The sequence below is a fragment of the Astatotilapia calliptera genome, chromosome 3 (genome assembly GCF_900246225.1).
Source record: "Astatotilapia calliptera chromosome 3, fAstCal1.2, whole genome shotgun sequence".
Taxonomy (NCBI): Eukaryota; Metazoa; Chordata; class Actinopteri; order Cichliformes; family Cichlidae; genus Astatotilapia; species Astatotilapia calliptera.
The window spans coordinates 8,193,667-8,216,352 of NC_039304.1; the positions used below are offsets into that span (position 1 = coordinate 8,193,667).

Consider the following 22,686-nt stretch of genomic DNA (forward strand, 5'->3'; position numbering starts at 1 on the left):
AAGATTCACCACAGCAGTCTAAATCAGGGCGTAGCCAGTGTCAGCTTGTTGTCACTGATCCCTGCTCGATATCACCAACGCTGTATGCTTTGATTTTGATTTTGTACCTTTATAAATTGCTGGGTAGCTACGTCATGAGTTGGCACTCACAAAAAAGAATTAGATTATGGTCTTTTACATTGAGTGGGGCAGATTACTCTTATTGTTCCTTTTTTTTGTTTTGTTTTGTTTGAAAGAGTTGCAAAGCCTACTGTGTCTCTGCTCAGTTAGAGTAATCACGATAATTGGCCACTGTTCTTTGTTTATGAGCTCTGGATGAGCTGACTCCACAGGGTCATCGTCACTGCGGCGCCGTGGAGACAAAATGCTAGTTGCCTCAGCAGTCACCTCATAATCGATCACAGAGCCGGGGAATGGAGAGATCTCCAGTAATTAGAACAAACATGCACAAATTAAAAACACAAAAAAGGGAGCCAAAATTGTTATCTTGGTATCATCTTGGCAGAATTCATTTGCTTGCATTTAACTGAAACATTTTGGGTGTCTGATTAAAAGTGGGCCAGATTAAACAGATGTCTCCAAATTGCGGTGTGATGACTGGAGCACTCTCATGGTGGCCCAAATGGAACTTGCTTTGCCAGTCTCTTCATTAACTCAAGCAGAGCTGTGCAGTGCTCATCCCTGGCACCAGAAACGCACTTAGAGAGGTGCTGGGAGGCCCTGGGCGAGTGGGTTGGCTTATGAACCCGTTCATGTAAGACACACACATCCATGCACGGGTGCAAACAGGAAGAAAACACCTTGCGTATCCCAATGTTCCTAATGTGCATGGAAGTGGATGCAAGTTTATGGTGAGATGGGAGACCAGTACACATACTACACCTCCCAAAACAAACTCTTACATCCACACACACTCACTCTTACCTCTTACTCTGCCTGCACTTCACACCAAAACCTGTCAGGCCACAAGTGGCTGAGAAAAGAGTTGGAGAGGCTTGGAGTCAAGATGGCCCCGGCTGATTAGGAAGTAGGAGGCGTTTTTCCTCCTTGTGTAAAGATGATAATGACAACTCCAGCAGCCCCTCGGCCACAATGAACGGGCTGAAGTACCCGAGGAGAGGAGCTGGAGTGGCTGGTGGGCGGAGGTTTAGCTCTTAGGGTTAAAGGGCATTCAGCAATACCAGTGCTAAACTCGTTGTTAAACAAGCTATCGGTCGTCCAAGTGCTGCCTTGGGGAAAGACAGAGAAGACGAGATTTCTGTGTGTATGTTTAAACATAATGGATTAAAGTTAATGCCTGTGATTGCGTTCAGGCCTGCCGTGCGCTCCATGTATGTTGTCAGGTACTAAAATCTTGCATGCAACAGTGACGGGAAGTAATGAAAGTAATGGAGGCACTCCATTGATTGTGCACTAGTTGAGTTTACTCATTATGGAGAGTACTGCTCAGCCTGTAAAAACAGTTGTATAATGTCTTAGTGAAGTCACGATGGTTAGTATCATCGCTGGACGTATGTAAACCCATCAAGTTCCAAGTGTGTATCTGACATTGTTACGGGTAGTTAACGTTTGGTCATCATGATCTGCAGCAATTCTCTGTTGCTATCTTCTGTCAGTTGCACAATAGGCTGGCCTCTGTTTCCTCAATCTAGCATAATTGAATTACAGTAAAGATGTGGATAGTAATTTAGTTCTATTCTAGATAATTTAGTTAGTTTATTCATTACAGTTCCAAACAAAATAAACCTTTTTTTTTTTTTAAAGCCAAACAGTTTCCACATCAGAAGTTAGAGTGATGAACTTGACATTGGGTCAACATTAGGTACACATCCTATACCACTGTTGCATGTCTTTTAACTTCTCATTGATGCCAGCCCTCCTCCTTCCCCGTTGCTTCCATTTTTCCTGACTTGGCATCTCCCGGCCAGATATTACCAATAGTCCCCGTGTCAGAGCACAGTGCTGCAGCGGGACAAGCAGTTATTAGCCAGGCTTGCCATTAGCAAAGGGAGGGGGCATTGCGAGGCTTGGCTGGGCATCAGTAGGCACTGAAGGGCAGACACTGGTGAGGACAGCCCAGACCTGCTTCTGCCAACAAAGCTCGGGGAGGAAATTGATTACATGCCATACTGATGCGAGAGTAATTCGATTTTAAAAAAAAGAAAGAAAAGAAAAATCCATATCTGTAATCATGCATATGCAAATATAATCAGACAAGAAAAATAGTTAAGGTAAAACATGCAGAGGTTTGTGGTGCTCTGTGAAGGTAATTATACTTGATTTACAATTAAAATTGAGTTGAAGTGAGAGGGGAGAGTGGCTCAGTGGCCAAGTTTACAATAATCTCGTCGAGGTGAGCCTAAGAGGTTTGTTGCATAAACATTTTAGTGGCGTATGAGGATAACTGATGTTTCACAGGATGTCTGATTCTGGATAGTGAGCTTCTGTGGTTCTTAAAGTTGGAGACAAGCTGATACTAATGGTTTAGACAAATGCACTTAATGTAATTTGAGAAAAATAAAAAATAAAGCGGACAGATATATTTGCATGAGTTGGTTGGAAATTGGTTGAGTTTGCATCCAGTACAAGTTTGTGGGAGCTGCTAGTCAGAAACAGCAAGTGCTATTCAGTTAAAGTAAGTAATAATACTCTATTAATGTAATCATATCTACTGGGGCCTGGATCCTGGAAAAATGGCAGCTCCCCTTCCTCTGTCATGTGACGTTTCAAACAAGCAAGGTCCGCAGATCAGATGTGTCTAGGAGTATTTTTATGTGGGACATGATGAACGATGGCTGTAAGGATACTAAAGTTTGCCACTTCCAGTAAACTAATCTGACATTGTGCATTTGAAAAGTGGCAGACATTTTTTTTACTCTTACATTTAAGTGGCCGATAAATTAGTAGATTGAATGGAAGAAGAAAAAAAACAGGACGGTGAAGTCCAAAGTGCAATGAAGGATATGTAAGCAGGATATATCATCTGCAAACATTTTGGCCATGATTACTTAGAGGCCATCGTTGCAGATTGTCAGGTTTCTGTCAGGTAACCACGTACAAACCCTTGCTTCTTTTCTGAGCTTGACTTTGCGCACTGAGTCAGCTTAACATGTAAAAAGCACGAGTCAACAGTATTGATGGTCTTGTAGGTCAACTGGGCCATCAGTACCTATCAGGTATTGGAATTACCTAAGCTGATTTGATGGTGTCACCTTGGGCAGAGGGGAACTATGATTGACAGTCACTGATTATAACAGCGTGTTACAAAATAACAAGGAATTTATAGACCAGTTTTCTGGAACAAATATTTCACATGTATGTAATGCAGGTATTTTTAATATGCATGCAGACAAATCTGCAAAACATCTGTATTTATGTTGTGATTAATTCATTCCTTCATTCAAAAAAAAAGAATTGGACCATTGCAAGTGCTGGTTTCTGTACTACGGTATGCATGAAAGATTCATTACTCGTCCTAAAGTCAGCACTGAAGGATGAAATAGACTCAGAGCCATGGTCAGCTGGCAGGGAGCCACTGTGAGTGGCACAGTGTTGCTCTGCAGTTCCTTCATTACTCTATCCCTCCATCTCTTCCTGTCCTCAATCACCTCTCCCCCTCAGCCGCTGCTCTCTCCCCTCCCTCTGTGTTTTGAGGGTTGTGTGTTGAAAAATTCTCAAGCGGAGAGTCTGATTATTCCAAAAAGACTATTGACTCATCAGCAGACGCACTCGAGCACACGCCACGAAGATAAATAGGCAGACTGACTCACACGTATGCACACATCAAATACAGGCACGCACAGACTTTGATGTGCAAACAGACAGAAATGCACACCGACACAAGCCAAGCTGACACAAAAACATAAAGAGCACTGCCACACATACACACAGGTTTAATTTAAATCACCACTACACCCGTGTCCCAGCACTCCACTTTTAATAGACCTCTGCCTCTTTATGGCTTTCTGCCTCCTAAACCTATCAATCCTCCCCCCTCTCCCTCTATTCCCCCCACCTCTCTCTCTCTCTCAGTCATATCTGATCGGAGTTGTGACGCAGCCGCCCTCTCTCATCCACCCGCTTTGTCTTGCTCCTTTTTCTGAGCGACTGCAATCATTCTGTCTTTTTGTTTTAACCTGGTTCATTTTTTTTGTGTTCTCCATCTTTTTCTTTATGCTTCCTCTCTTCACCACTTGCCATCCACTTGCTCTCCCCTCTGTTTTTCAATTTCTGCTCTGCTGCTGAGAAGGCAAGAGTCAATGCAGCAGTGCATGTGGGGAGGGATTAGATAAAAAGAGGGAGAAGAGGAGAGAGACGAGTGGAAAGGGAGTCAGAGAGAGAGACGAAGGACGGCAAACAGAAAGATTTTCCTTCTTCTTTTTCTTTGGTGGGGGATGAGGGGGCGGGGGGAACGACTCATGAAATAGTATTGACTGTTTCATGAGTTTACTTCTCTGTCTATTGGTCTATAGCATGCGGCTCTTTAGTCCTTATAGTGTGGCTCCAGGTGGTTTGGGAAAATAAATTAGAAGTATTTAGCTGAAGTGTGTTTTATTTGTGTTTAGTTCTTTTTTTTTACTTGTAGTTCTAAATTGGAAGATTATTGTGATTTTGAAATATAAAAATAAAATTATATTTTATTATTTTTTCATCGATCAAAATAAGCGTCACACTCGCAGAAGCCGGTGTACCCGCCGAAACGGCGTGCATTTATCGAGACTTTCAACCCCAGGTAGGCCAATTATGGATCTTCGGATCCACATTATGTCAGCAGCTGTTCTCCACCGTGAACTATGTTAAAAACAAACACCGCTCACACCTCACAGATGACAGCTTACAGTCCTGCTTGAAGATGAAAGTGACTTCGTACCACGGCAGACCCAACGATGTTTCCATGAACATGCTTTTCAGCGTCTCTTTATTTGACCACTCTTCACACACGGTTGCTGTACGCACACAGCCGGCTGTAGCTTTTCAGCTCACAGCCCGACACACACCAACACAACAGCATAGATAGCACAAACTTTAAGGCAGCGAGGCGTGATTGCGGGTGCCGCTCAGGTGCGTCCGCCTCCCCTGCAGCGGCGCTGCAGACCACACCCCGCCACACACATTAACCAGGTAAAATACATATTTAGGCAGAATTTTGCAAATATCTACTTTTCATCTTTTAGCAGCATAGTGCTTTTTTTCCAATTATATTTTAAAAGTCAGGTCAAGGCTCCAAAAGCCCAAAGGCGATATAAGGGTGGCGGCTCACAACAGTTTTTGTTTGCTGGATCATTTTAGTTCAGCTGCGTGTCTTTCCTTTTGTTATATTTCTTTAAGAGTTCAAAATGTGTTAATTACGTAAATAAAAGGTAATTTTCTCATTAGCACTTCATGGATTTCATAAGCAACAAACCTTAGTTGCTCTGTGGATTCTTTTAAAAAGCAGTTAAAACTTTTCTGTTCAAACAAGCCTTTTGTTGATCTACATATTTTATATTATTTACATTATTTACATTTGATCTTTTAAATTGTGTATAATTTCTATTGATTGTATTGTTTATTTTAATATTTGTGTACAGCGCTTTGTGACTGCCTGTCTGTGAGAAGCGCTTAATAAATAAACTTTACTTACTTTAGTTGTTCACACAAAGCATAAAGGTAAAAAAGACAATATATACAGTGTTATCTTCATTCTAGATGTCAAAAAGTATTTGCAGCTCCCAGTGTTTTCTTTTGCGTGGAAACTGGGTCCAAGTGGCTCTTTGTTAAAGGTTGCTGACCCCTGCTCTATAGTGTCTGGTTCAAGGATTTGGACACATTTAGTAGTTTTTCCTTTGTACACCAGCACAGAGGAGTTTAAATCAATCAAGGTGTGATTGAAGTGCAGCCTTTCAGCTTTAATTGAAGGAGTTTTGCAAAAGCGTTATACAAAGTCCCCTAATGCCAGAGGCTCAAAAGTCACTGGACAAGTTAAGGTAATTTAAATATAAGGATTGTTTTTAATCCTTGGTTGGAAATCCTTTGCAGTGTCTGAAGCGCCTGAGGTTTAGAACCCATGGATATCACCAAATGCTGTGTTTCCTCCCTTGAGATGCTCTGCTAGGCCTTTACTGAAGCTGCCTTCCATTGCTGCTTGTTTGTGGTTCTGTTTTGTCTTCAGTGATTAAAAAGCGTGCTCTATTGGCTTGAGATTAGTCGAGTGACTTGGCCACTGAAGAATATCTCATTTATTTGCCTTGAGAAGTTGTTGGGCTGCTTTTGCAGAATGCTTTGTGTCAGTGCACATTTGCACTGTCGAGAAATGACTGATTGGTTTTGCAGCGACTGGCTGTATATGAGACAGACAGTATAGCTCTCTGCACCCCAGAATTCATCCTGCTACTTCTGTTAGCTATCACATTCTCAGTAAACAGTTCGGACCCTGTTTTGCTGGCTTGTGCGTGCTCGTACCATAAGGTTGCCTCCACCATGATTTGCACCAGTGAGGTGGCATGACTGAGATTATGACATCTTTCTCCATACTTTTCTCATCCTGGTACAAGTTGGTGTCGTCTGTCCAAGGATTTATGTTTTTATAGAACTGTGAAAGCTCTTTGGGAATTTTTTTTGTTGGCAAATTCCTGTTCTGGAGTATAAGGTCCATAAAGGCATGTCTTTATTCTATCATGTGACAGTAATTCATCGACCTCCCTGTGTGTTCTTGAGTTGCGTAGAAGTTGCAAAGGGGTTTCTCTTAACCAAAGAAAAAATTTGCACTTCAGTTGTCTTCCATTGTTTTCCAGGTGTTTTGGTGCTGCTAAGCTGGCCAGGGTGTTTGTTATTTTTAAGAAGGTACCAGATTGTTGTTTTGAGCACTCATGCACTGACTTTCCTTTGGACCTCTACTTTAGAGTTCAGTGAAAAGCTGCCAAATGCACATTCAACACTTGAACTCCAGATGTTTTATTTGTCATGGACTGACCAGGGCAGCAGATCTCACCTGACCGTGAAATTAGTCGACTGTACAGCTTTTGATCTCCTGAAAATGGGGTTGATTGATGCAGATGTTTATTCCCTTCATGTGCGATGTCAGACACTTTAAATATAATTGTGACTAACAACTATTTTTTGTTTATAGATATATTAAATGAAAGATTTTCCAGCTTAATCACCTGACATGTAGTGTTTTCATTACTTCTATTACTTCTTATCCCCTTAATAAATATTAAGCCGTCTCTTTAACTAACTGGTAGGGTCATTAGACTGTTATTAGCTGATTATACACCTGGCTGCACAGACACAATAAGGCAAGTATTTTACAATTTCAGATTGGTTTGGATTCACTCTTAGCTTTCATTTCAGTTTGTTATTGCTCCATGGTTCACTTGAAACCAAAATGTGTGTGTGTGTGTGTGTGTGTGTGTGTTTGCCACGGTAATGAGGGCACTGTTAAATCCATGCCATGGCAGAATGTGACACTGGTATACCGCCCACCCGAGGTATCACCGGTATAGTGACTAATATTAGCTAATCTTAGCAAACTCCTGGTACACATTGGTGTCTGCCTGACAGTACTGAGTGACTAAGCCTCTTCTGCTGTTACATCACTGTCTACCACTGTCCATTATCCTGTTATTGTCACTTGTGGTCCAAGATATGTTTTTTCCCCCCCAATAATTGCATACTATAAAAAATATTCAGAGTATCTATTTTAACGAGCCTTCATTAACGGGCCATCGTGGAGTGTGACAGAGCTCGGGTGAAAAGCATTGTAGTATCTCATGCTACTGAAAAAAATTTGCTATTAGCATATAAAGCAGGTGGCGGAGGGATGGTGTGGTGGTGTTGCTGAGCTCAGGTGGTGTGGATGGCAGGGGTCCTGGTTTAGGAAGCAGCGGGACCTGACCAGTACATCTGCACACCTGCACCCTGCCTTCCACATTCCACCTCTTTGCCCTGGAAAACATCTCCCAAACCAGTAATTGCCCTCCCTCACACGCAGCTCCTCAATAACACTTGCTCTCCACCCCAGTCCACCTTTTACTTGTCTTCACTTGCAGGCCAACAAGTATCTCATAACCCCCCACCCTCTCTATTTCATCTCCCCTACTCTAACCCACTAAGAAGATCCTTGTTACAACCCGGCTCAAAATGACTGTAACAAGAGCGGGGTGTCGCGCGACTTCCCACGCCCAAACAGACACAGACACAGCATCGGACTTTTAACAACAATTTATTCACAACAATGGCACTCACGGCAATGGGAGTTTATGATTTCAGGGTGAGCTAAGGCCAACACAACAAACAAAACTCAACCTAGGCTTCGGTTCCCCTCTGACCTGTTCAAGGAAAAGAAAACAAAGAAATGACACAGTCTGACCTCCCTGGTCTAAGAACACAGGAGAAAAGAAGGCTTCCCAAAATAATCAGCAGCTCACCCCTACTTGCTCTGCACTGCACACACATGCCCGACTTTAACTAAGTAGCTATCGCTGCAGATGCTCCGTCTGGACCTGAAGCAAGTGCACGGGGAGTTTGCCACACCCCACACCGCAGCTCTTCAGTCGTCCTTTTATAGTTCACGTCCACAGCAGGAACCAGTTAGATCAGGCTGTTCCTTAGGTCCACCAATCACAGCCAAGCCCCTGCACAGGCGAATTTGCATACACACACAACAACACACACACGTAACACCCCCCACCATAAGAATTAAACAATCCCTTGCTTGTTTAATTCCTATCTGTTTACACTGCACTAGATAGGGCATCAGCGAGGACATTATCGAGGCCCTTTTTATGACTAATTTGTAAGTTGAAGTCTTGTAAAAGGAGGGACCAGCGCATGAATCGCTGATTGGAGTTTTGCATTTGCGAAAGAAACACAAGTCAGTTGTGATCTGTGAAAACTTAAACGGGCATGGAGCTAGACCCAATGTAGACCTCGAAGTGTTGCAAGGCTAGCAGCAATGCAAGCGCTTCCTTTTCGATGGTGCTATAGTTCATTTTTTTGTTTATTGAATTTCTTAGAGAAATAGCAGATTGGACGGTCCACACCGTGTTGATCTACTTGCAGCAGGACCGCACCCGCTGCAGTTGCGCTGGCATCCACCTCCAACTTAAAAGGAGACGCTAAAACTGGGGCACTGCACAGTAAAGTTTTCACTGACTCAAAAGCAGTTTGGCACGCCGCAGTCCATGTGAAGGGTTTGGTTGGGCTGACTAGGTCAGTCAGGGGAGCGACTACGGAGGCAAAGTTTTTACAGAAACCGTGATAGTAACCACACATTCCCAAGAAGCGGCATAACGCCCTCCTTGTTTGTGGAATCGGAAACTCAATAATAGCCTCCACCTTAGCGGTTACAGGGCACACTCGCCCGTGACCCACCTGCTTTCCGAGGTAGGTGATGGTGGCTTTTCCAAACTCACATTTGGTCAGATTTACAGTGAGCGATGCTTCCTCGAAACGCTTAAAAACCGTTAAGAGGGTTTGGAGATGACTGCTCCAGGAAGCAGAATAAATGACCACATCATCTAAGTAGGCATCACAGTTAGGGACCCCGGCCAAAACCTTAGCCATCAGGCTCTGAAATGTCGCTGGCGCATTACGCAAGCCAAAGGGCATCACGGTATACTGAAGGAAGTGATCGGGGGTAACGAATGCAGACATCTCAGACGCTCTTGCAGTTAAAGGAACCTGCCAATATCCCTTTAATAAATCCAATTTGGTCACATAAGTAGCGTATCCCACCCGATCAACACAGTCATCCATCCTAGGTAATGGGAAAGAGTCTGCTTTAGTGGCCGCATTCACCTTTCGATAATCCGTGCAGAATCGAGGAGTATTGTCAGACTTGGGCACTAAGACACATGGAGAGCTCCATGCGCTAACACTTGGAACGGCTAAGCCATGCTCTAGGAGATAATTGACTTCTCTCTGCATTATTTCCCTTTTCACTGGATTCACCCGGTACGCATGTTGTTTAATTATGCCCCTCCACATTAAAGTCATGACATAAGATAGTCGTTTGGCGCGGGTGATCAGAGAAAAGTGACAAGTTATTTTTTATCAGAGTAATGATGTCAGTTTGAGCAGTTTCAGGTAAATCGACAACAAATGATTCAAGATCATTTAAAATTACAGAATTTTTCAGCCCACTACCTAATGCATCATCCCTCCCAGATAATTCGTCATCCGACAGTTTGTAAGCGGGGAGGATGGCAACAGCGCACACCAGGGGCGCTGTTGTATTTTGTTTACGGGGATAGAACAGTTTCAACGTATTCACATGACAAACCCTGGTTTTTCGCCGCCGATCTGGAGTGCGAATTACATAGTGGTTATTGTCGAGTTTACATTCAACACTGTAAGGACCAGCAAACTGAGTTAGTAAACTGGACCCCACTACGGGCAATAACATCAACACCTTCTCCCCTGGTTGAAAACGTCTATCCACAGCTTTTTTGTCAAATCGAACCTTCATTTTAGTTTGCACTTGCTTCAGGTTTTCCCCAGCTATTTTCCACACTAGGTGAAGCCTCCGGGGTCTCCGACAGCCATTTTTCGTTCAAAAGTCGGAGAGGGCCTCGGACCACATGTCCGAAAACCAACTCTGCGGGGTTAAATCCCAGCAACTCCTGTTTAGCCTTTCTAATGGCAAACAACAATAGGGGCAACCCCTCATCCCACTCTTTACCAGACTTCAAACAGAACTTACGTAACATAACTTTGAGAGTTTGGTGGAACCTTTCCAAAGCACCTTGACTTTCAGGGTGATGTTCTTTCTTTAGCTCTCAGCGAAGGCGGTCGCACTTTTCTCCTCTCCTCCTCACCCTTATCTTCCCTGCTTAGCCTCTATGTCCTTGTCTTGTCTTGTGTGCATTACTTTCCCTGGAATAGCCTTCCACTCTCGTTCTCTAAAACCTAAAAGAGAATTCCTTTCCAACGCCTTCGATGCTTGTGCCCTACCGGGGAAGATAGCAGTCAACTGGACCAGCACAGATGCTGCAGGACCGGATGCGCTGTCTACACCGGCTCTCTCTTACCCTTTACCCGCCCCTGTTGCTTGTCTTGTGTTTCTATGGTGTATTGATAGTCATGTGCTTTTGTGCTGAGGTGTTTTTTCTGTTATCAAACTGTTCTCCCACTAGGAGCTCAGTCTGAGTGGAGTTTTTTTTCTCCTCCTCTTACCTCATGTAGTGTATTTTCGTTGTTTTTTCCTATCAGCCTACCTTTCTGACATGTCTGCCCAATGTGATGTTTGTGTAAAGTTGGTCAGAAGGTTCCTTTGTAAGTGCGCATGCGCCATTAGCGTGCTGCCTGCTGTAACCCTATTTTCCCTTGGGATGAATAAAGTATTCTGATTCTGATTCTGATATGGACTGGATGTAACATGCTTGGCATGTAGTTCTTTAACAACCTGTGCAAAGACTCTGGACATGAAGTTGGTGCCTTGGTCCGTTTGAATGATTTTCGCTATCCCAAACACAGAAAAGAATTTGATCAAACCTTAAATTACTGCTTTGGCTTTCACCGTACGCAGCGGAATGGCTTCCGGAAATCTCGTTGCTGAGCACATTACAGTAAGAATATACTGATGACCGGCTTTTGTTCTCGGCAACGGTCCCACACAGTCTAGTATTACCTTTTCAAAAGGTTCACTCATTATTGGAATAGGAGATAACTGCGCAGGTGGAATGGGCTTATTGGGTTTGCCCACCAACTGGCAGGTGGCACAAGACCGACAGTAAGCAGCTACATGTTTTTTTTAAGCCAGGCCAAAAGAAATTGCGCAGCACTCGGTAATAAGTTTTATTTATTCCGAGGTGCCCAGCCATGCCGGCATCATGTGCTAAGCTTAGCACCTGATCACGATGCTGAGATGGTACCACCACCTGTGTAACACTTGATGTTCTACTCTGATCAGAAGACCACCACCTCATTAACACGCCATTCTGCAGGAAAAAACGGGGAAGAATACTTTCTCCAGCCGTGACAACGGCTGCAAAACAGGGACTCAAAGACTTGTCATTTTCCTGAGCACTTGCCAAAGCTTCTTTATTCACATCTCCACTCAATTCCGGTATTAAATTTAGCACACTGCATTTATCCCCAACACTGTCTTTCTCCCCTACAGAAGGCTTTTGCTCCCTAGCCACAAATGTATCTGCGATACTAACGACATCAGCAAATTTGCGCGCTTGCGCCCGCGTAACAGTGCAAATGGGAAAAACTGTCGCTTTTGGGTCAGTAACATCTGAGGCGGTAGCAACAGGGGTATCCATCACTTCAGGCGGTGGAAACACTTTCCCCCCGGCCAAATCGTTGCCCAAGATAAACGACACACCTTTAAACGGCAACTGTCGTCTTATGGCGACCTTCACAGGTCCAGTTGTGATAGGTGAGTGTAAATATACTCTGTGGAGTGGCGCCCGAAGAACACTCATTTCAATTCCCCACACTAACACATCCGTGTGGCAGGCGGTTTTATCCGACAGTGGCAACACATCATCTAACATAAAAGATTGATGTGCCCCGGTGTCTCGGAGAATGGTGATAGGAACCCTGTCCTTCTCTTCTCCTGCCACCGAAACGAAGCCTTGGGAAAGGAATGGTTTGAAACGTGACTCTACCTCCATTTCTGGGTCACACCCATGCATCTGATCAGGACAGATAGGTGGGGAAACTACTTTAATGAGCCCCACGGGTCCCTTAGACCCTCTGCGCTGCTCTGGCGATCAGGTGACCAGACTCCCGGCAATAAAAACATTCCCGCTTTTCAGTTTCCTCCTGTCTCGCCCTTTGGGTCTGTTTAGGAGATTTTTGTCTCTTTTCCTGCCCTCCACTCACTTCTTGTGCTGCCCCGGTTGAAAAAATGACTTTATGTGTGAGGGTAAATTCATCCGCTAAAACTGCTGCTTTTGCCAGGGACGTCACCTTCTGCTCGTTTAAATAAACTACTAACTGATCTGGGAGACACTTTTTAAATTCTTCTAAAAGAACCAACTCCTTCAATCCCTCAATATCCTTCACTTTGCTGGCTTGCATCCAGCGTTCAAACAAGCGATGTTTCTCACGGGCAAACTCCACAAACGTTTGTTCAGCGGTCTTTTCACTTTTACGAAATTTCTGATGGTAAGCCTCAGGAACTAATTCATACGCGTGCAGAATAGATTTTTTTTACAATATCATATTGGAGGCTGTCGTTAACGGAAAGGCTAGTACATACTTCCTGAGCCTTGCCGATTAACTTACACTGGAGTAGCAGCCCCCAAAACTCCTAGGCCAACTCAATGCAGCTGCTATACGCTCAAAAGCGCTGAAATAGGAATCAACCTGAGCCTCCCGAAACTGAGGTACTAGTGTAACATGTTTGGTGATGTCAAAGCTTGTTGAAGTAACTGCGGATGTGTCAGGGCGACTCGAGACAGGTGTGGAGGCAGCGGAAACAGGTGTCGAGACGCCAACGCTTTGACACGGAGGTGCATAGCTTGAACCTCAAGCTCTTTAGCGCGAACCTCTACCTCCCTAATACGGAGGGTCAAACGGAGGTCCTCCATGGACCCTACTGCCTGAGGCTCCTCAGCCGCCCCAGACTCCACCTCGTCTGCATCCGACCCCGCCTCAGCCGCACCAGGCTCCACCTCAGCCGGAGACACGCCAACGGGTCCTTTGGCATCTGGCTCCGGCTGAGCCTCCAGAGCCACCTCCATACCACCCCTGCCAGGCTGCTTTACAGCGACCGACGGGGAAGGGAGAAAGCCCTGCTCCACCAACCCTGCACACAAAGCAGCCTTCACCTCTGCTTTGCGGGCACCATAGGACACTTGAATATCAAAAGAACTCGCTATAATAAGCAAATCCGCCTTATCTTATCCCAGGAAGGCGATGTAACAAAGTCATCGAAAGAAAACTCCATCCCCAAACACTCACCCCTCACTTTCCCCCCACACAAAAGAAAAGCCGACCGAACAAACCACAGATCACAAAAACGAGACAAAACGGACGAGCCCCCAAATCATGTTACGACCCGGCTCGAAATGACCGTAACAAGAGCGGGGTGTCCCGTGACTTCCCACGCCCAAACAGACACAGCCACAGCATCGGACTTTTAACAACAATTTATTCACAACAATGGCACTCACGGTAGTGGGAGTGTATGATTTCAGGGTGAGCTAAGGCCAACACAACAAACAAAACTCAACCTAGGCTTCGGTTCCCCTCTGACCTGTTCAAGGAAAAGAAAACAAAAAAATGACACAGTCTGACCTCCCTGGTCTAAGAACACAGGAGAAAAGAAGGCTTCCCAAAATAATCAGCAGCTCACCCGTACTCGCTGCGCACTTCACACACATGCCCGACTTTAACTAAGTAGCTATGGCTGCGGATGCTCCGTCTGGACCTGAGGCAAGTGCACGGGAAGTTTGCCACACCCCACACCGCAGCTCTTCAGTCGTCCTTTTATAGTTCACGTCCACAGCAGGAACCAGTTACATCAGGCCTTTCCTTAGGTCCACCAATCACAGCCGAGCCCCTGCACAGGCGAATTTGCATACACACATTAAGAAACAAACAAACCAACAACACACACGTAACAATCCTCCTTTACATTTATGACCCTGTGGTATTTTACAAAATAAACTGAATACTGAAACCAGATAAAACTTTATTCAAGAGAGTGCTTGACCCGACCGTATCCACAGCACATGCTGCTGCCTGATTTGAATTATTTACTACCAAAAAGCAATGATCCTACGCTTTAAATCTAAATCTCAGTTGCCCACACAGTGCTTAACTTCTGAAGCATTAAAAAACCGGTGTGTGGTACATCTTAAACCTGAGACCTGTGGTGTACGCCATGAGGTTTTAAAAAACCTAGCTTCAAGGCATGCTTTATGTGAACGGGGCCAATAAAAACAGCTGTAAAAAGACAGAATATAAGCACTAAATAGTCTTTTAGGATTTTTGTCTATTTGGAAAACAACTAAATATATCTATATTTTGTTATACCTTATTTTTTTCAACCAAAAGCCACTGTTGTTCATTATATTCAGTAGCATATAGCAGATGTTCTGGCGAGACCTTAAACCTCCGAGGTCTGAGCTTTGATGGCAACCTTAACTCTAACCCTAGGCAAACACAAAATATAATTTTGTTTCTATTGCTTTTAAGTCTTGGCAGTTAAAAAACAAAGAAAATAATTAAAACTCATGCAAAGCAAACTTTGTACCTCAGAGGGCAAAAACACTCAGTTGTTGGTATGGTAACCATTGTATGTGAGAGACATGCTGGTGGTAACATTTAGCTGTAGCCACCACTGTGCTGATGTGCTCTATGAGAGAGGCACTAGCATCTGCTGGTGATTTATATTTTATAGTACTGCATGTGCAGCATTAGTGTTGCTTAGCTCAGAGACAGTTTTTGAATGATTCGGACACTAGCTGAAGTCATGAACCCGAGCTGTAACCTCCATTAGACCAAGCGCAGTTATGAGTAAGTGGCTCGGGCAGGTTGGTGGAGAGGGAATATAATTTGAAGTACTGTATTACAAAACCTGTCTGTCAGGGTAAATCATACCATCTCTTTTGCTCTCATTCAAAGACACTTCAACACACACAAAGCTTTTGAGATGAACCATGAAGCCCTGGTAATACCTGTGTGCACAGGGGTGTTTCAGCAGTGAGAGGAGCCCTTCTCAGCAAAGGGGTGGATGGAGGTGAAGAACAGAGGAAGAGGAGCGAAGGAAAGGAAGAGAAGGCGGGGGTATGCAGAAGCTAAAAATAGCTCAGAGTCGCCAGTCTTTCTCAAAACAGGCTTTTGTGAAGTCACATTTGCCTGAAGCGAAAGATTTGAAGTCTCCTGGAATAATAGATTCACCATTCGCTCTTTTCCCTCTCTCACCGGGGCTTTCTCTCTCGTTACAAAGAGCCGCTGTAATGGCAGGGGGAGAAACTGACATCTGTCCATTTTGGCGTGGAAAGTAGATCACATTTAATTGAAACCTCAGATCTCACAAATACTTTTTGTCATGCTGACGACATCATTTTGACAGTAATTAATACAAAAACTCAGTAAGAATTTCAGTGAAAATTCAGAATTTCTGCTATGCGAGCTTGGACCTGCACGACTCTTATCCTGCACAACACTCATTCTGTATCGATTGCTGTAGGGAAATTGCCTCGTTGGCCCACTTAGGTCACTGTGACAGAAGCGGTCTGGATGCAGTAAAAGCACCCCGCAGTTAGCAGGGATACAGTGTATTGCTCAAGGACAATTCGGCAGATACTTGCTGATATGAGTCTTGAAAGGTTAAGCAACATCCTGCTGGCTAAATAATTGATGACAGAGATTTCTTATACAGACTCGAATGCAGGAGAGGTTATTTAAGTCCTTGGTCGAAAGCAGTTACATCCTTAGTGAATGAGTGTCACGTACTGTTTGTGAAAGGAAGCCGTTTCTTTTCAGAGAAGAACAGAATGAGTTAATTAGATTTCATTTCCCTCAAGAGGGTTGATCTATCAGTTTGGTGTCAGTGTTCGGCGGGCAGACTGATCCAAGATGTGGTTGAGGTGCAGGAAAGGATTTAAGAAGAGCTGTGAAATCACAGGGGCTAAGCTAGCTGTAGAATAGCTTTAGAATTGATGGTCAGCAGTTCTCTCCAAAATCTACAGCAGACTGCTGTAAAAATGTCTTGTTTTGTCTTTCGGCCAATGGCACAGAAGACGTCACACGTGGATATGGAAGGTTGGGAAATGTTTAAAGGTGACTTTGATGCACTGCTTTGAGTCGGAAAAGTTAAGCAACTGTTAAAACTAACGTATTATTGTTGCTGTTACTGTTTTAGTAGGTGTATAATTAATAATTCATGTCTGATACCTGCTTCTAATAAAATTTTGGTGGAGAAATCATTTCAGAGAGCTAATTGACCCGGAGCAGCGTTTAGCTGTGTGTGAGGTAAAACAGTACTATTTTAAAATTTATATATTAAGTGCTCGTGTGCATTTTGATCTGTCATCACACTTGTTGGTAAATGGGGTGATCTGATTGGTCAGATCTGTTTATTCGCATCAGAAAAATCTGAAAAAATTAAACTATGTTGCACAAAATAAATGCCGCAAATTCATCCAATGAAATTACACGATCCGTGTGAACAGATCCATTTAAAAACAGATTTTGGGGATCCGATGTGTCCAGGCCTTTTATGTAGATGTAGTTTTATATACATCTGTGCTGCATAGGGAACAGGTTGGTTGGTACGCCGCTCACATCCAGTCTGAAATATCTCATGTCAGCCGGAGAACAATTTGAAGTCATTAAAATTTATACAGATATTAAAGTTGTCACTTGTTTTTCATTAATGTCTCTGGTAATTGTGTGACAACCACCTCAAGGTTGACATTTATATTTTTGACTGAAATGTTGTGACAAGATGAAATTTAGCATTCCCCCCTCAGGATAAATAATAATAGATTTGTTAAGCTTTCATCTAGTGCTGGGTGCACAGCAGGAATAAATTTCACAGAATGCACACGAATGCCAAACTTTGGCATGAGAATGATTCCCTCCTTTCCAGCAGCATTTGCATTAAAACAGTTAGGCACAAAAGACTGTATCAGCTGTGTGCAACAATAAGACTGTTAGAAAACACAGTCAAAAAGCCAGTGATAGTCCCACTGAGTTGGAGATACTACTAACAGAAGATAAGGGCAGAAAGCATTAATGGTGGCCTCTGCACTAGCAGCGTAGCTTTTGCAGACTCTCAGCAGAGTCTTCGCTGTGTAGAATCGTCTGCATGCTGCTCAGAATTTGAGAAAAACACGTTGAACTATTTGCTTTCGAACAAACAAAATCCAACATTGCTGACGTGGTAATAAAGCACCAGAAATGCTGACCATGCAATGACCCGCAGCCGTCATTAGTGACATTAACTCCAAATATTGGCCTTAAAATTTATTTAACAAAAGATGCAAAATCGATCTCAGCACATAAATCAATTGAGGAATCAAAATGTAGGATGTCCTGCTGCCAAAATTGGAGTCAATATCAAGTCAGCTTTTAAAACAAATGTTTAGGCACAGCAAAGGGGATCTAAATATGAACTGTTTGGGGCGTGTCCTACCAGGATCAGCCCTCAGTGTAGGTCACGGACGTGCTGGAGAGATTGCTGAGATCATGAGTTAGCTTGTTCTGTATTGGTTTGCTGTTTGACTAAATGCTACAGTCTTTTAAATGTAGCCGAGTTAGCATAGGTTAGCATACTCACACATAAAGATGGTGAACAGCATGTTGCCAAGTGCAGCTTTACGGCAGCTAGGTGGCTATACATTAGAATAAAGGCTGCATCACAATAACAGGCTAGTAAAAGGCTTCCACCCTTTTACACATTGTATTGTGAGTCAGTGAGCATTTTGCTTTCAGTGCTTAGCCTCATGATGTCAACAACTCCGGCTTGAAGAGCTTGTGTCGCCTGGCAAAATAATCTGATTGGGCATTCTGTCAGGAAGCGGGGAAACCTTTGGGGACCACGGGGGCACAGTGATGGCACAGACTGTCCAGATAGATGCTGGGCCAAAGGTCACTGCTGCAGACACACAGATGTACCAGTGCTGGAAGGATGTTGGTGGCTGTGCTGGTTAGATGCACAAACACAGTAGATACTTGAGGTTTTCCACTTACTGTAACCTTAACCTTAATTAAGACACATTTAGCCTGGGTATTACGCAATATAACTGAAGTCAAATTGGGGTCAGCCAGTCTCAAATGAAGCAGTCACAAATTTGGGCCTATGACAAAAAACGTACACAAGCCTCTGCGTACAAATATTGGCATAATTGCCTTCTTAACTCGCGCTCAATAAACAAACGGGCACATTCTCTTTCTGTCCCTCGGCTCCAATCCCCCCTCAATCCCCAGAGCAGCCGGCAAGTTCGTGCTCGGGTAACAAAAGCAAAATCAAAGTGTTGTGTGAAGTATGGCTGGGATTCGTTATTAGGTGAAGGTTTTATTTTCCCTGGCACGCAGGCAGACTGAGGGATTTAAGCCTCCCTACTGGAAAGCATACAGATTAGCTGAAAGGGAAGTAGCCGCTGTCACCTCTACTACTTTTTTCAAGTCTGGAGCGTGGTCAAATATGAGGACAAACACTTGATAGCATCTCCGAAATGATGGGAAGAAACATTAGAAATTTACGGCGAACAAGTGAAGATTTCTCATTCGGTTTAATTTACTGGCATGTCGGTGGCTTTAATCGGAACGAGTCATTATGTTTTTCCCCAGCTCACTTCGCTTGATTGGTCAGTTGGAGATAAAGAGGATGAAAGGGATCTACTCATGCGTGCTAATGTGGATGAGAGATGCTTTTTCAGACGTCCTTCTCTATTTTTAAACAGGGTACTGTATTTGTCCATATACAGTGTGTAAGTGAGCTAAAAGGAAAGCCTGGCTTAAAGGCATAGGGCTATGGGGACATGTTGCACATGCCAAGTGCTAGTCTGTTAGCTCGGCCAACATACACATGTACTCAGAGCAGCTTTCACAGGGGCGAAGCTGAGCCGCCCTGTTGCCTTTTATTCAGTGCAGTTCTATATGTCTATTTTCAGCTCTGCAGGACTCTCTATAGATGAGCTGCTATCTCGCAGGGATTTAGGAGAATGGGATCATTTTGGAAAAATGCTTTCCATCACTGGCCCTTTCACACTATTGCACAGACACACAACAAACACTTTTTGTGTAAATTGCACATAAATTACACATTGTAGCAGCACAGTCATGGACATATGTCAAAGCTGTGGCAGCATTCGACATCTAACAGCAGGATGTGTAACAGCAGTAATTTAAATACAGCTCCACCATCTACAGCTTGCTTCCTAACAGCACCGATTTACTCTGTATGGACGTGCATATGGACTTAATGCCATTTGGACACTTCAAGAGACAGAGTGCAGAGGCCTCCCACCTGAACCGTAGGGAGAGGACATGCACTCACCAGTGGCAGCTACTGAAGGGAGCAGAGGTGGGAGGATAAGCAGGGGGAAAACACAGGTGAGAGGGCTTTGTGGAAGCAGTCATGACCCCCGTGGTGGCCTCATTGACACAGCAGTAGAAGCCTGAATAATCAGAGCCATGCTCTGGCCTGCTCGCTTCTGTCATCATTACATCGGTGCACATATTAAATATTCAATGAGACATTTTGGGCAGCGAACAGGCAAAAGGGCAACTTTGCTGAAGGACATGTCATGTGCCAAGAGAGATATGCACACTCGTGCTTGTTCTCAGGCGGCTGATTTATAGTGATTTATAGCACGCACGATGCTTGCATCCAAGCAGCAAAAGAACACAGTGGAAGTGGAAAAGTGCCATCTTAATTGTTACATTGGGTGTGTCTTTGCATCAAAGCTTGTAAATGCCCAAATTTTAATTGTAAAAAATGAATAAAATTAGGATCATTATTAACAATGGTGATAAGTGTTCTGCTGTTTTGTTAGCCCTATCAGCTGTAAAAGGCCAAGCAAAATAAAGATCATACACACACACACACACACACACAGACACACACACGCATCACTCATAATATGTTTTAAAATCTAATGTCAGATTTGGTGTGACTGCTCCCAGAACCATTCAGGAGTGCTGATCGACTTTTAAAGGTTTAAAAGAAGCACGAAAAAGTCGAAATGATTATGCAACAGGTGTTTGGTTGCTATGGCGTTCATGTCAGAGGGACTTGTTTAGCAGTACTCTGTGCTCTCTGAGGCCACTGTGTGTAGGTGTATCTGTGTGGGGGCATCATTTGTACTGGCCTTACTTTTATTGGTTTAACATGCTAAAAAAAAAGAGAACAAACGCACACCTCCACTCACTCTCCTGCAGAGGGCACACGGGGGTGCTCAGGCACAGGCTCAGTTGACCTGTTCAGAAGTACCTGCCAATTATTCTGCATAGGACAATACAGCTGTGTTCCTTTGGTCTTGTTGTGTTTTGTCACAAGGAACAGTACAGCCTGCTTCAGAGCAGATACTGAATGGATACAGATCACTGGTTGAGTGGAGCCACTTTGGTACCAAACCCATTATAAATGTGCAAATTGCTTCCAGGCCACAGACTGAAGACTTGCTGTGGTAAATGTTTTTACAGTTTAACCTCATTTAACCAGGAAAAGAACACTCTGGAGATTTGAAATTGCCGTAATAGGACAATATCTCACAATATCTAGACATTATTATACACACCGTACATTAAAAAGAAAAGAAAATCAGCATTTGATGTTCCCCATTAATTATATACATCTGTTACATAAAAGGTTTTTAAAATTTCAGAAAAACAAGAGGCATGTATCGAATCTTATCATCTACTTACAATCATAAAGTCTCCTCGTCATTGTTACCAGTCCAGCCTGAGAGCCAAAAAAGTTAAACTACTGATAGTTTTACTTTTCATCCAATTTCTAAATTACTGAATAAATCAAAGCTTAAACTCAGTGAGTCAATGACGCTGATGCTGTTGTTTTACATTTCAGTAATCACTATGCCAAATTTAATGCTACATCAATGAATCACAACAAATCCATAGTAGTGGTAGGTGGCCTCATCCTTTGAAAAGGATGCCAGTTGCATTTTCATAACAGATGTGACCCGAATCCACTATGAATCCGGTGGTTTTCCTTTTTTGTGTGCATCATGCTGTGTTTCAACATGTAGCCGGTGCAAAATTGACGTTCCACAACAGGTTGTCATTGGCCACGAACACGTACATGTCATCCTATTTGCCAATACGCCAATTTCAACCAACAAAGCCAATATCAGTTGTCTGTACCACAGTTGCAATGTGTTTGCACTCATAGAAAGGCCTTGAGGTATTAGCTTAACCCTGATTTCACTTTTTTACTTCCTTTTGTGTCTAGTAGAGCCTCTCTGTGACTGAAAATGCTTTGTTTTTTACGAAAGATCAAAAGTTTGCACACACTGATCTATTCATATGAATGGGTGAGTGTGTCCCGTGTTTTGTTGGCTGTTGGTCGACAGACGACCAGCACAAAAAACAGTTTAGAAAAAAGTTTGTGCCGCAGTTTTACCTTAATACACCTAACCAGTTCAGAATCAGACCACAGACCCGCACACATAGCAGTTTTCTAAAGGTTATATCCTTCCCTTTGTTTTTGAGTTTAACTTGGTGACCTTTACTTTGAGTATCTGCCAATGTACCCTTGTTTTAAGACTCGGCGGGGAAAGGCGGCAGATGTCACAAGCTCCAAAAACTCCTATAGGTTTGTCTAAGTGCAGCTGTGCCTCAGTCCAAGCTGTTGGAAACCCTCACTCACTCTGACTCAAACATGTTGGCGCATTGCTGTGTAGAATAAGCGTAGTAATGAAGGAGAGGACAAATTTCGCACTGTTTTCTCCATCAATCCTTTTTGGAACAACATGCCTGCTGCTTAAGGCTGATGTATTGTTACTGTACGTTGTGCAGTGGAGCTCCATTTGTCTCAATCACCTGATTCCTCTATTATCATTCCAGCCCAGTTACTTTTGGGAATGTCACCAAGCATAGCGAATGAATAATACACTACGTATTCATTACACAAATAAAATGCGAGACGTGCGCGTGCCAAAGCCTGTTTTTACAAATAGCCCTTTGGCTGTGTTTAAAGAGACCAATGGTGCATTTAGCTGAGGAATAATCACAAGCATCAATACTGGCATTGAGACTAATGGCCAATGGACA

At 43.5% G+C, this 22,686-nt stretch overlaps 1 protein-coding gene across 4 annotated transcripts in view; it reads left to right on the plus strand.

The window, feature by feature from the left end:
- nlgn2a (neuroligin 2a) overlaps nucleotides 1-22,686 on the plus strand; it is a 238,861-nt gene that overhangs the window by 27,501 nt on the left and 188,674 nt on the right. The gene's annotated exons all lie outside the window — the stretch shown is intronic.